This window comes from Tursiops truncatus, chromosome 4, assembly GCF_011762595.2.
Source record: "Tursiops truncatus isolate mTurTru1 chromosome 4, mTurTru1.mat.Y, whole genome shotgun sequence".
NCBI classification, from domain to species: Eukaryota; Metazoa; Chordata; class Mammalia; order Artiodactyla; family Delphinidae; genus Tursiops; species Tursiops truncatus.
The window spans coordinates 40,472,728-40,484,758 of NC_047037.1; the positions used below are offsets into that span (position 1 = coordinate 40,472,728).

General features: G+C 42.1%; 1 protein-coding gene and 1 long non-coding RNA gene across 25 annotated transcripts in view; one reads left to right on the forward strand and one right to left on the reverse strand.

The window, feature by feature from the left end:
* Positions 1 to 2,960, reverse strand: part of B3GALNT1 (beta-1,3-N-acetylgalactosaminyltransferase 1 (Globoside blood group)) — a 31,472-nt gene extending 28,512 nt beyond the window's left edge. For 4 of the 24 annotated variants that reach the window (XM_033855431.2, XM_019946150.3, XM_019946165.3 and 1 more), the window contains exons 1-3: positions 2,441 to 2,576; positions 1,685 to 1,764; positions 1,172 to 1,260 (exon numbers count right to left, since the gene is read on the reverse strand). The gene's annotated coding sequence lies outside the window, so the exon portion shown is untranslated. Of the gene's footprint in view, positions 1 to 1,171; positions 1,261 to 1,345; positions 1,546 to 1,684; positions 1,765 to 2,216; positions 2,416 to 2,440; positions 2,577 to 2,689; positions 2,851 to 2,939 lie in introns of those variants that run through there. The other 20 variants (XM_033855434.2, XM_019946155.3, XM_033855432.2 and 17 more) reach the window with 10 other exon arrangements.
* Positions 2,961 to 2,970: 10 nt separating this feature from the next.
* The window catches only part of LOC117312131 (uncharacterized), a 36,190-nt gene continuing 27,129 nt past the window's right edge, over positions 2,971 to 12,031 (forward strand). The window contains exon 1 of the long non-coding RNA XR_012331373.1: positions 2,971 to 3,079. This is a non-coding gene — a long non-coding RNA (uncharacterized lncRNA). The remainder of the gene's footprint in view (positions 3,080 to 12,031) is intronic.

Consider the following 12,031-nt stretch of genomic DNA (forward strand, 5'->3'; position numbering starts at 1 on the left):
CTCATTACCCCAGAAGGCTATGTCACTGAAAAGGGGATCCTAGTGCTCATAACATGTTCCTTACATGAAATGGTTCCTGGAGGGTAGCAGGGCTGAGAAGTATTAAACTAGGCTGTGGATGCTATAAGGGGACAACAAAAGGCCTTGACTTCCTGACTAACTACCTGTGTCAGGGTCAGATCCACACAGAATGGGAAACAATCTACTCTAGCTCTGTTTTTTATTCCTTAATTTCTCAGTTTCAAGGACTGCAAGTTACACCCCTAGCCAAATCTTCTATCCTGTTGCCTCTCAGGGTCCCACACTACAGACTGTTCTGCGGCTTCATCTCCCCCTCACCTAGACATGCCCCCTACAAGTTGCTTCTAACTTATACCATCGCCTTCCCTCTTCTAATTCACAATGTATCAAAAGCTCCGATTGCAAAAGCAAATCGATATTTATAATATGCAACTTTTTACTAAAGCAAAATCATTGCTCATAGTCCAAAAAAAGATATCTGCCAAAGAACCTATTAAATGAACTGCAACTTTTGAATTTATCTGCTGTGCCAGGTCATTTAAGAGCATCCTGTTTGACCCTCCAGTTTTGACCTCATTCATGAAGCTGTAGTGTGTTTTATCTACTACACAGTGAGCAGGGATGAGCAACGATAGCTGTTTTCTGATATAACAGAGAAGCATATTTGGCCTGGACATATTATGGTTGCAGAAGGAATAAAGGCATTTCCTAAAATGGGATTCTACCTGTATCATCCAATGGTGGACAGAACAGAGCTGGAGACTGGGCACAAAGACAAGGCAAATCATTTGAAAGGGAAGGAAAAGAGAGAAAAGTAACCACTGGTGTATTTTCTTAGGGATAAAGAGAGTTGAGTCTGATCTTGAGTTGAATATGACCACTAAAATAAGTTTATATAGTTAAGTTTTCCTGAGATACCATGGTATTTTAATAATGATTCAATTTTTTAAAAAATATATATATATAACCTAAAATGGTTTAATTGAGCTTAACTCTTCCAACTCCTCAAATCCTTTAGGGAAGAAATATACTAGAATATATAACAAAACATGTAGCTGCATAAATGATCCTTAAAATCTTATAAAGGAGACTATTATGGTCAATTTTAACCTATAAGGATAATTTCTCAATTAAAATAAGAGGAACTTACCTGTAGAATTTCAGATGAGACTAAAACACTAGCTGAAGTTTTTTGTTTTCCGTATTCCATGCTTTAATTAAAAGATATGCCGTGCACTACTGAACAGAAGAACAGAAAAAGAATATATCTCAGTCATAACTTAACAACATTGGGCATGAGACATCTAAAATTAATGTTCTATACCTAGCAAGCTGCTATAGGAGCAAACCATTATATATCAACATTCTTTTCATTTTTGGAAAAGCTTTGATCCTCTCTTCTTCCTCCTTGCTCTCAAATCACTTCATGCATCTCATCTGGAATTATACTTGGCCACTGTCTTGTTAACAGGCTTTATTTTCAGGACTGGAATTACCCAACAACCATTCATTTGAATGAACTTTCTAGTCAGGAGAAAAAAAAAAAGGTCTTAGACTCTTATCTCTAAATAGTAAATAGTTCCCTTCTCTACACTGATACAGGTTCAATGTATGCTTTTATCAGGCATCAACACATTCTGAGAGCACAAAATCAGCTCCCTACCTCTGTCTAAGCCGCCTGGGGAAAGCTAAAACACAAAGCTGTTCCCAGGTGAAGACTGCAAACTCAAATCTTCCTCACCTCTGAAAACAGAAAAAAAGACATGGTTTGGTAATTTGTTCCTTATTGATAGCTCTACCTGACAAACCAGCCACCTCCTAAACGCTGGTACTAAGTGCAAAACACATGAAGGAAAGAAAACCGTCTCTGCTTTGCACATTCTCCTTCCTACAACAGTGGAAGACAGAGAAGAAACACGGAATGCCACTCTTGCTTGCTGCTGGCATCATTCCCTATTGCTTGAAAAGTGAGGCTCCATTGCACCTTAAAGATTTCCTTTAAAATGCCTTGTATGCTTGCTAAGACCCCTTTTAAAAATCTTGTAGCCCTAGCCTCTTCGGGTTTCCTCCTCTCTCTGGCCAATTCGCCCATTCTCCTCCTTAGGTCCACATTCCTCCCCACCCCTCCCCAGGAGGAACAAGCCTCCCACAATTCGGCTGCTGGGCCCTTCCCTAACTCCTTGTCAAGGCTTTACCCCAGGCCTGCTTGGGGAATCCGACACCGAATCACCGTCCCCGTCCGCTCCCCCGCCGACCCGCCCAACTTGCTTCGTGCTGCTCCCCGAGGAGACGGGAAGGGAGTAGTCTGCGCGCTGGGGCAGAGCAGGGCGGACAGCATGCTCCTCTCAGCCTCGGCCTGGCCCTACCACGCACCCCGGCGCTCCTAGGTGTCGCCCGCGGCCCCACCTCCCGCGCTCACCTGGTGGGGGAACAAATAGTCGCGGAGGCCCAAGCATCTGGGCGCGGCCGCTCGCGGCTCAAGCCCGGCCGCGCTCCGAGAGAGGGCCGGAAGAGTGGGCGGCGCCTCCCGGCCCAGCTGTCCGGGCCTCGGTGTCCCGGAGGAGGGCACGTCACCGGCGGAGCAGGTCCCAGCGCCACGCCCGCCACCCAGCCCGAGGGCCTCCGAGGCCTCCGCGCCGCCCCAGCACCCACCCCGGACCACACTCACCCACCCGCGTGGCGCGCACCGTGCTCCGACGTGGGCGGATGGCCTAAGCTCCAGCCCCGCGCGCACACGCAGCCTCAACGCAGCCGCACGCGCGGCCGGGCGCGCGCAGACCACGCGCCGGGCCCTAAGCCCCTTGTCCTCTCGCTCGCACGCACGCACGCGCGGGCCCTGACCCCCCAGGAGGGCGGTGTCGCGCGGCACCCAGGCCTCCGCGCTAATCCGGGCGCGACCTCGGGATTCTCGGCTTCACCTTGCATTCCATGCACCGGGGTGCTAGGTAGTCATTTTACATTTGAGCTTGGCAGCGGTTAGTCGATGGGCTGACCTCGGGAAGGATTTCTGTTGAAGACTCGCTTCTCTTTGCCCCGGCTTGCCCTGTTTTCAAGTTGCGTAAGTGCCCGGCCTCGCGGCAGTCCGGGAGGTATTTACTTACTAAAATTCGCACAGAGCTATGAAGGGAAGAAGACATCTTGGGAAGTTCTTTGCTCTTGCAGACGAAATGCGCGTTCTCCTTCTAGAATCAATAGAAAAAGAAGGCTGGGGATACGTCGGGGTTGCAATGGTCTGGGGTGTGAACAGGAGTCCCGGGAGTCGCATGCTCTCGAGAAATGCCTCTCAAAACCCTCCTTTGGTCTGGAGAATTCAAAGGTCTGTCCCAGAAATGCAAATTTCTCCAGTTAGCAAAAAAAGTCATATATTGGTTTTGTAGAAAGGTAGTCCCATGGCGTCCAGTTCTTATTTAAGGGATGCAATATCTTCTCTTACCGAATGGATAATAAGACAAATCTCAGGACTTTCTCTTTTAAGTTTCCTCTGTTTCCTGAATTGTCTATTTAATCTTTTTTTATTGTTTTAAGCTCTTTCAAGTTAAAGACTTTTTTTCAAATTTGTGTGGATCGCTGCTTAACATTTACATTAAAGACTGCTGCTAGTCAAAAGCAAAAAAAAAGAGAGTCCTGTGAAGATTCATGCATTGTATTTGTTATGGTTGTCTCTCTCTTTTTTTTTTTTGGCGGTATGCGGGCCTCTCACTGGTGTGGCCTCTCCCGTTGCGGAGCACAGGCTCCGGATGCGCAGGCTCAGCGACCATGGCTCACGGGCCCAGCCGCTCCGCGGCACGTGGGATCCTCCCGGACCGGGGCACGAACCCGCGTCCGCTGCATCTGCAGGCGGACCCTCAACCACTGCGCCACCAGGGAAGCCCTGGTTGTATCTTTTAATGTGGAGCAATCCTCCACCTGTTTTGTTTTTGTGGTATTAACTTTTTAAAGAGTCTTTTGGCAGAGGATTCTACTTTCGCAATTTGTCTGACCTTGTTTTCCTCCTGATGTCATTTAATTTTTTCTCTAGATCCCATATTTCCTGTAAGCTCGAAGGAAGGTTGAGAGGTTTGATTAGATGGCAAGAATCCTTCTAAGATAGTACACTTTATGAGGTGCTCTTATTGTTTTCCATCAGCAAGAACATAATAATAAATATTAAACCCCTGTTATTTTTATATGCATAATATTAGGTTGTCCCAGTATCAGTGGTCACTGAAATCTGAAGTGTTCTCCAGATTTCTCTATTAAACTACATTTTCTCTTTTGTGGTTAATAGGTAATCTGTGGGGTGGAGACTTTGGATCTGTTTGGAGGAGAAAGTCTTAGATCCCTGCAAGGAGGACATGGGTTACAAATCCATTCACCTAGGTGGATAGAGTAATCATCTGGATCATTCTGGTACCCAGTGTTAGGCGCTTCATTGAATTAGGTACTAGCTTCATTCAAAGAACAGTAAAACTCTGGACTCTGTGGAGTTTGGGCCACTGTAGGGTTCCTGTGGATAATTCTGGTAAAAGCAGTGATACTTTCTACAAGGTCTTGTGATGTCTGTTTTAAGAAGGCTTGATAAAATCCAAGAGGAGTTTCCTATATGTAACTGGGCATACCTGAAACTAAACCCCCAGTTCCATTCTAACAACAGAAACAAATCAAGAATATGTAATACTGTGTGTAAACTCTGTCTGTGATCACCTGGTCTCTGGCTCATATCAAACACCTGGGGGTGTGAGCTCATCCATTTAAGCTTATAAGCCCCACTGGGTGAGATCTATGTCAAGTTTACTCTGTATAACAATGACCACTTCAGCTCCCACAAGAGGAGTCTCAAAGGGCATCTTCTATTCCACAGACAAATGTAGGGTTCTAAACAGAGAGCCTGTATCTCCACTTTTATAATTTTTAGTGAGTCAGTCAGTGGATCACATCAGTGGTTTTTGTTTGCATCAGCAAATTCGTGTCTGCTCATGCCTCTGCCAGTTGATCTGAATTTCATCAGAGTCAGCTTTCTAAAAGTCCAAGGCAGAAGCTGCAAGGCAGAAGCTAGACTTGAAAGTTATGTTGCATCATTTTTGTGACATTTTATTGGTCAATAGGAAGCATAGGACTGTTCAAGATTCAAGGGGAGGGATTCAGACAAGGCGTGAACAGGAGGAGATAAGGCTCACTGCGGAGTCGGAGGGAAAATATTTGGAAAGGAGCTACCACACTGCTCTAGGCCAAATGCAAACTTAGATGTGTAGTATTGATCATAATGGTGCTTTGCTCAAAATCAGGTGGGTCTGGATCATCTGTTTAACTTCAAGCCTCGTCATAACCACCCATCCCCAATTGTGATCTACACATTTACGTGAAGACTATAAATATGGGCCCCCATTTCTTTTTTTTTTAATTAATTAATTTATTATTTAAGTTTGGCTGCGTTGGGTCTTCGTTGCCACGCACGGGCTTTCTCTAGTTGCGTCAAGCGGGGGCTACTCTTCATTGCGGTGTGTGGGCTTCTCATTGCGGTGGCTTCTCTTGTTGCGGAACACGGGCTCTAGGTGCGGGAGCTCAGTAGCTGTGGCTCACAGGCACTAGAGCACAGGCTCAGTAGTTGTGGTGCACGGGCTTAGTTGCTCCGCAGCACGTGGGATCTTCCTGGACCAGGGATTGAACCCGTGTACCCTGCATTGGCAGGCAGATTCTTAACCACTGCGCCACCAGGGAAGTACCCCCCCCCCGCCCCCCGTTTCTTTTTGTTTACAGATTTCTTGGTTCAACTGCTTCTCCCTTACAAAAGCATTGTTTTTTTGGTTTTTTTTTCCCTATGGGAAGGAAAAAGAATAGGGGCGTGAAATGTACATTTAAAAATTATTTATGGTATTTTGGAGGTTCTCTGAAAATAATAGAGGTGGAAATAGGAGTTAAAATGGGTGTACAACAAAATTATTTGTGGATAGTAGCAGTGTAAGTCTAGGCACTGGACTTCTTTGACACTGTGTAAATATTCAGATCTGAATCCCTGGTTGTGATTCTTTTTCTGGCTCCAGCCCTGGCAGGTAGCTGTGCCTTTGCAAAGGGTAAAGTGATTGCTACCTGCTGATGCCTTTATCACAACCATTCTTCACCTCACCTTGGCTGACACTTCACCTCACTAAGTAAAGGAAATCCATTGGTAAGAAAACTAGGAAGGGTCCATTGCAAATAGAGTAATATACGGAAAAAAATAGACCTCTGTATTTGGAAGGATGCTTTAGGACACTGATATTATATCTTACAAATTCTGTATTTTTATTTTTGAAAAGTTATATTCCGATACCTGTTTTTAAAATGTTTTGAATGTCCTATGAATAATGAGTGGATATATGTGCTCATAGATGGCAAAACCTCCCTAGGATGCAAAACAGAGCCATGGACAGCAGACTAGGGGGACGAAATCCTCTCAAGTGAAATGATTGGGAAGAAAAGGTCCAAAACCTTCGAGAGCTTATTTCCTTCGAGGCAGTTTCCTTGTTCCTTGTGTAGCGTTTATTCAGCTTGTGATTCAGTTATCTATTGCATCTCATATATTAAAAATATCCATTTAATATTTCTCACGATTCTGAGGGTTGGTTGGCTGACTCCTCTGTGGTTTTGTCTGGATTTACTCACACAGTTATATTCAGCTCTAACAGGGGCTGGCAAAAGTTTCTGTAAGGGGTGGTAGCTCGTGCATATTTTAGGTTTTGTGTCTGTTGCATATTCTTCTTTGTTATTCATTGATAATTTTTTTTTTTTTTTTTTTACAAACCTTTAAAAAGCAAAAGCTATTCGTAGCTCAAGGGCCCTACAAAGAAACAGGCTGAGGGCCAGATTTGGTCTGCAGGCTGTGGTTTGCCAACCCCTGAACTGGAAAGTCAGCTAAGCTGAGGGTCAAAGGTGACCTCACTTACATGTCTGGCACTTGGTGATGCCATCCACTGAAGGCCATGGTTCTCCTTCTGGAGAATCTTCAGGGCTTCTCGTCCTCCAGGGGCTCCATTGTCAGTCTGTGGGCAGCATCCAAGACAGTGGAGGTGGAAGCTGTCAGACTCGTTAAGGCATAGCTGGGGAATCACACAGGGTCACATATGCCACATTCTGTGGATTAGAGGAGACCACGAGGCCAGCCCAGATTGAAGGGATGGGCAGCCAGACTCCCTGTCAGTGGGAGGAGCTGCCGATGTCCTGGCCACAGCCAGCTTAACTAAGTGGAGGATTTCTGCTGTCCGCATCACCCAGGGAGATGGAGGGCTGATGCTGACCTTGACATTAGCTTGGCTCTCAGAGCCTTATTCAGATAACTTCACATTGAGTCATAAAACTATGGATTCCTGATCTCTGATGGCAGCTACTGTTCTTACTCTTCCTTTTGACCATATCACCCCAGACTGTTTTGAATTCTGTGAGCACTCACTCATTTCCCTCAGTACTAGTTTATAGGTGTCTCTGCTAAGAGATATCAGCTCCTTGAAGGAAGGACCATGCCCTACCACTCTGCCTTGCTGTGATATATCTTCAATAGATAGGTACGGAATTTAATTAAATAGCCTAACTAAGGTTTAACATCAGGTTATTTGCTTACTTCACAAAAGCAAAACTAATTTAAGAATCTTGCACATTACCTCCAAATTCTGGAAGAACAGCATGCATCAAAGAGTTACGTTTCACACCCAAATACTGTCTAATCAATCACATAGTTAAACTTCCTAGCAGTTTTCCAAACATATAATCAAACGTTAGGAAGCAGTATGCTTAATGACAAGTTTGAACTAGCAATCAGCTTTAAGGACATATTACATTTTAACTCTGTGTCTGCAGATGAAAATCAAAATGTAGCAGCATAGGGAGCTCAGCTTGGTGCTCTGTGATGGCCTAGTTGGGTGGGATGTGGGTGCAGGCGGGGAGGTCCAAGAGGGAGGGGATGTGTATGCGTATGACTGATTCACTTCGCTGTGTGGCAGAAACTAACACAACATTGTAAAGCAATTATACTCCAATAAAAAAAATTAATAAGTGGAGGAGGGGAGAATGTTAAAAATCTGAGCCCATTAAGAGTGAGGTTAAGGGGAGAAAAACAAATCCAATAAATATATGCTATCAAGTAAAAAAAAAAAAAGTAACAGCAGTTTGGAATATATGCTATGTATGTTCCAAGGCAGAAGTAATTCTGGAGAGAGTTTCTAATCTACAGTAAATGCTGCTACTAATTGCTTAGTTGAATTTTTTAATATGTGTTTTCTCCCAGATCTCATTGTAACTCCATCTTCTTCCACTTGATGGAAAGCTTTGACAATTTATTATGTTTAGAAGCAGCTGGGGTGTATTTCTAATTGATGATTTGTTATCCTGTATTTCTTACTTGACTATCCACATTTTTCATTCTCTTCAGCATTTTCCTCCAGCATCTTCTGTCTCACTGAACTAGATGGATGGTGCTCCTTTTGTGCAAACGCAGGCAGTATTTCAGTCCCTCCCCTGCTTCTTCCTTCCATCGGACCTCAGATACATACAGGACTGATGCTAGATAACATGTATATGACACTTAAACATTAACAAAGTGTATTCACATATCTGTATCAGTTGATTATTAATACATCAGTCCTGTGGGACAGATGCTACCACTACCTTCATTTAGCAGGTAGGGAGACTGGTGAACAACTGTCCCAGAATACTTCAAGAATGTGTCCAAGCCAACTTCAGTACCTTCCCGTAAAATCTGTTTATTCTTCTGGATTTGGTTAAAGCAGCCCCATTTATCAGTCACCCAAGTCTGACCCTCAATTCTTCCCTCTCCATTACTCCACATGTCCAGACAGCCACCAAGATCCTGTGGATTTTCTCTCTCTGAGACCCTGACCTTCTGATCCTCTGCTCCCCCAAAAGCCTCACTTCTCACTTGGGTTTGTGTCAGAGCTTTCTGTCTGCTCCCCTGACTTCTGAGTTGCCTATCTAGTCCTTCACATTACCATGAGGGCTGTCTTCCTCAAACCCAGATCTTTCCATGCACTTCTGGTTTTACATGGGTCAGTGGTTCCCACAGGGCACAGTCTAAAGGGTTACAAAGCTCATGAGACTGAGGAACTGAATTTTTAATTTTACTTAATTTAAATTAATGTAGCTGCTATATTGAACAATAAGGGTAAGTGGCCACCATATTGAACAATGCAGATCTATGTGAATCCCTTTTTGTCTGTCAAAACTCAGTTCAAACATGGCTCAGCCTAAGGACCAGCTACACAATTTGTGGAGCCCAGTGCAAAATGAAAATGCAGGGCCCCTTGTAAGAAATTATTAAGAATTTCAAAACAGCACCAGCAGAGCATTAAACAAAGCACAAGGCCCTTCTAAGTGCAGGGCCCTGTGTGACTACACAGTTTCCATGCTCATGCAAATGGGCAGTAGAAAAATTCACAAAGGGTATGAAGAAGCAATTTACAGAAGAGGAAATCTGCATGGCCAGTAAATATCTGAAAAGATGCACATTTTCATAGGAATCAAGGAAATGCAAATTAAAGCCACAATGAGACAGTTTTATACCTACTCATTGCCAGAAATTTTAAAGTCCAATAATATTAAGTTGTCAGGTAGTAATCACTGCTGATGATTGTATAAATCACTTATCTAATAAAATTGAAGATGTGCATATCCTGTAAACCAGCGGTTCCACTCTTAGATGTCTTCCCTGGAGAAACATGCACATGTGCACAAGGTGTGTACAACAATGTTTATGACAGCTTTCTTTTAACTGAGAGGCATCTGAAACACACTAATATGCACAAATGGGAGGATTGATAAATAAATGCAGCATGTTTTAGGAAAATTTCATGTAATAATTAAAATGGATAGATTAGAGTTATATCTCTCAGCTTGGATAAATTTCAAAAATATAATGTTGATCAAAGAAAGCAAGTTCCAGAAAGGCGTTATTTATGAATATGTTTTACAAATGTGAAAAACATAATTATATTATTGTTTGTAAATATATATATGTATTGTAAATATATATGTATTATAAATTTATATATGCATTATAAGTATATATATCATATATAGTAAACATATATAACCAAAGCACAGGAGTGATTACCTCTAGTGAGGGGTAAGGGGACAGAGACTAGGGTGGCACAGGGCACTTCACTGAAGCTACAGTGATTTATTTCTTAAAAAATAATCACAACTGAAATACACACAGACACACAAAGAACATAATGCAAGTAGTAGAAGAAAGTGTGAATGAATTGCTATATAACATAAGAAAGGGAAAACCCCACAAAATATGACTCAAAATGAAGAAGCAATAAAAGATTCATAAATGCATTTATACATAAGCTTTTAAAAGAACACTTTTCATGAGGAAAAACTATAAGCAAGTAAAAAATCCTGACAACTTGGAGAAAATATTTGTAATGTCTATCATTAGAGGGCTAATATTTTCCCCAATATTTCATTATGAAAATTTTCAAACATGTAGCAAAGTTGAAAAAATTTTGTAGAGAACACGCACCCTCTAGATCCTACCATCAACATTTTACTTGCCTTATCATGTATGTAATTTATCTATATCCATCCGTCAATCTATATTATTTTTTGTTGTGTTTCAAAATAAATCACAAACTGGTATATTGATGCATGTATATTATTAACCAGAATTCAGTATTTGTGTAAGGTGTTTCTTGTGATATAAAATTTAAATAGAATGAAATACACAAATCTTAATTGTACATTCTCTGATTTTTGACAAATACATATACCTCTGTGACTGAAACCTCAACCCAGAAGGCTAATATTAGTAATATATAAAGAGCTCCTAAAAATTGAGAGAAAAATGCCAACGGTGCAATAGAAAAATGAGTAAAAAATATGAACAGACAATTCCACAGAAAAAGAAATACAAATGGCCTTTAAACACACGAAAAGGGGGCTTACCTGGTGGTGCTGTGGTTGAGAGTCAGCCTGCTGATGCAGGGGACAGGGTTTCATGCCCCGGTCTGGGAGGATCCCACATGCCGCGGAGCAGCTGGGCCCGTGAGCCATGGCCGCTGAGGCTGTGCGTCCGGAGCCTGTGCTCCGCAACGGGAGAGGCCACAACAGTGAGAGGCCTGTGTACTGCAAAAAAAAAAAAAAAAAAAAAACCACACACGAAAAGGTGCTCAGCCTGCTCATCGTAAGAGAAATATTTTACAATGAACAATGTGAAAAGGAAATTAAGAAAACAATTCCATTTATAATAGCATCAAAAAGAATAAAAATACTTGGGAATTAACTTAACCAAGTAAGTGAAAGAGTTGTATACTGAAAACTATAAAACATCGCGCAGAGAAATGAAAGAAGACACAAATAAATGCAAAAAACATCTTGTGTTCATGGAATGAAAAATTTAATATTGTTAAGATTTCAGTACCACCCAAAGTGATCTACAGATTGAATGCAATCCCTATCAGAAGCCTAACATTTTTTGCAGAAAAATACATCTTAAAATACATGTGGACTCTCATGGGACCCCAAATAACAGAAACAATCTTGAAAAAGAAGAAAAATGTTGTAGGTCTCACACTTCCTGAATTCAAAACTTATTACAGAGTTACAGTAATTAAAACACTGTGAACTGGCATAAAGACAAACATATAGACCAATGGAATAGAATAGAGAGCCTAGAAATAACCCCTTATATATATGGTCAGATGATTTTCAACAAGGGTGCCAATACCATTCATGGTGAAAGGACTTTTTCAACAAATGCTGCTGGGAAAACTGGATATCCATTTCCAAATTAATGAAGTTGGACCCTCATCCAACATCATATATAAAAATTAACTCAAAATTGGGAATGTAGTGGTGGTCCAGTGTTTAGGACTCTGTGCTTTCACTTCAAGGGCCCGAGTTCAGTCCCTGGTCGGGGAACTAAGATCCCACAAGCTGTGTGTTGTGGTCAAAAATAAATAAATAAATAAACAAACTCAAAATGGATTGAAGACCTATACATAAAAGCTAAAACTATAAAAACTCAGATGAAAACAGA